Raw genomic sequence first — 2,500 nt, forward strand, 5'->3', positions numbered from 1 at the left:
AAAAAAATAGTGATGAAAATGATAATCAGGAAAATATTACCAATGATCGTCAGTAGTGTTTTTAACATCATCATTTTTACCATTATTATCAGCATTATTATTATTATCATTATTCTAATCATTATGATTATTATCATAATCAATATCATTATCATGATGATGATAATTAGTAGTAGCATTATCACTATCATTATCATTATCAATATTGTTATTATCCTTATTACTGCCATTACCATTATCATCATCACCATTACAATCATGATCATTAACATTATCATCGTAATAACGATTACTAGAGTTATCATGATAGTGATCAATATGATCATTATTACTATTATTATCACATCTATCGTTATTATCATCACTATTTCAATAAACAACCACGACAACAACAACAATAACGATACTAACAATAACAACAACAACAATAACAACAACAGCAACGACAACAAGAGCCTCGGCACCAGAGGGCGCTGCCATCAGGACTCACCACTCAGGGACTTCCTGGGGGGCGTCGCAAGCCTTGCTCACGGAGTTGAAGACCTGTCCGAAGGCACAGCCGTTCCTGCGGGGGTCCTTGCCGTTGATGCACACGTAGAAGTACTGGCAGTCATCGGGGTCGGCGAAGCGCGGGTGGGCGTCCCTCTGGATGTCGAAGCCCGAGGTAGGACATGTGAAGTTCAGCAGGTCTGGATGGATGGATGGATGGGATGGAAGGAGGGCGGTTAGATAGGGATGGAAACTTGGATTCGGGTTTGAGGAGCGCCGTTTTACTCGAGCATTTGTGGGCTTTGTGGCAACAGGTGAAGGCTTAAGATAGCCCTTGCAGTATTAATTACGAACGTTTTTTTTCAATAAATGATCTAAATTGACAAAGGAACACTAGATTGTTTCTCTGTGAACACAAACAGTGAAATACTAGATTATTGCCGATAGCAAATAAAGAAATAGCATTAACACAAACATTGTGATGATCACAACTAAACGAAATCTTATTCGTATTAGAATCATGATAACCATAATCATAATATAACCTATTAATATATCCCGTAATATAACCATGCTAATCATTATACACAGTGCAATCAAAGTGAAAACAAGCGCAATGCAACCCTTTAAAAAAAAAAAAAAAACAATATACCGAAAATCAAAAACAAAAACATCACAATAACCCAACCATCAATCCAACCAAGCGGGCGTAACCACAACCACAATCACCCAAATCAACAAGCAAGCGCAATCACTCACTCGTGGACGCGCAGCCGGTCCTCCCCGCCGCATCAGGCCACACGCAATTTCCGGTCTTGAGAGAGAACACGAGCCCGTCAGGACACGTGATGAGGGACCCCGCACCGGCCGCGCAGTAGTAGAATTTGTTGCACACCGTTGGGTCCGGGTGGGGGAAGTAGCCGTTCTGGCGGGGGCACACCTCGGTGGGCTGGGCGGGCTCTGGGGGGGGGAGGGGGGTAGCGTTATGGCTTGCGTTTGGTGGTAAGAATTATATTGTTGTTATCGTTATTAGGAGTGGTTATTATTATCATTATCACTATTCATCATGAACATTATCATTGTTACTACTTTTATTATAATAAATATCATTATTCATTATCATTAAAATTAATTTTGTTATCATTATAATCGTTACTATCATTATCATTATCCTTTATATCATTATCATCACCATCATCCCTATCTTCATCATCAGCAAAATCACTGTCACTCACGGAGTTCAGGTCTTCCGGTGCAATCGACCTGGAAGTTGAAGTCGCACTTCTCGACCCTCGGGTTCAGGTCATTGAAAGACATGCCGTCGGGACAGAGCTTCTCCGTGAGGACATTGTCTTGGCAGTCGTAGTACTTGTCGCACTGCACGGAATCGGCGAAGTACCCGTCGGGGGCTGGGCAGTCGCTCACCAGCTGCTGTGCCGAGGCTGCGGAGAGAGAAGGAGAGAGTGAGAGAGAGAGTGAGAGAGAGAGAGAGAGAGAGAGAGAGAAGAGAGAGAGAAAGAGAGAGAGAGAAAAGAGAGAGAGAGAGAGAGAGAGAGAGAGAGAGAGAGAGAGAGAGAGAGAGAGAGAGAGAGAGAGAGAGAGAGAGAGAGAGAGAGAGAGAGAGAGAGAGAGAGAAGTTGAGGGTGGTTTGGTGGGATGAGGAAAGGAGGTTGAAAGAGAGAAAGGGAGAGAGTGAGAAGTTAGGGGTCATTCGGTGGGTGGACAGAAAGAGGGGAGACGGAGGGAGGGAGAAAGATACGAGACATCAAAATTATTTAGGATTATATATGAGAAAGAGAGGGGGAGAAAGAGAGAGAGAGAAAGAGAGAGAGAGAGAGGAAAAGAGAGAAAAAGAGCGAAAGAAAAGGGAAAGAGATATGACGGTAAAAAAAAGAAAGAGAGATCATCATCTAAACAAGCTGATGAACAAGAAAATCTAAAACAACTAATGATCTGACAATAACAGATCCTGCGGACTGATAACAGAGAAGACAATGCAGAATAGAGGAGA

General features: G+C 42.4%; 1 pseudogene across 1 annotated transcript in view; it reads right to left on the bottom strand.

Annotated features, from left to right (window-relative positions):
• The window catches only part of LOC147468112 (protein obstructor-E-like), a 15,451-nt pseudogene that overhangs the window by 2,413 nt on the left and 10,538 nt on the right, over window positions 1-2,500 (bottom strand). Inside the window, exons 2-4 of the transcript XR_015192547.1 lie at window positions 1,725-1,931; window positions 1,249-1,449; window positions 491-689 (exon numbers count right to left, since the gene is read on the bottom strand). The product of XR_015192547.1 is annotated as a protein obstructor-E-like (transcript). The remainder of the gene's footprint in view (window positions 1-490; window positions 690-1,248; window positions 1,450-1,724; window positions 1,932-2,500) is intronic.

This window comes from Penaeus japonicus, unplaced genomic scaffold (genome assembly GCF_977035675.1).
Source record: "Penaeus japonicus unplaced genomic scaffold, GWHDUDI00000001_assembly GWHDUDI00000030, whole genome shotgun sequence".
Lineage (NCBI taxonomy): Eukaryota > Metazoa > Arthropoda > Malacostraca > Decapoda > Penaeidae > Penaeus > Penaeus japonicus.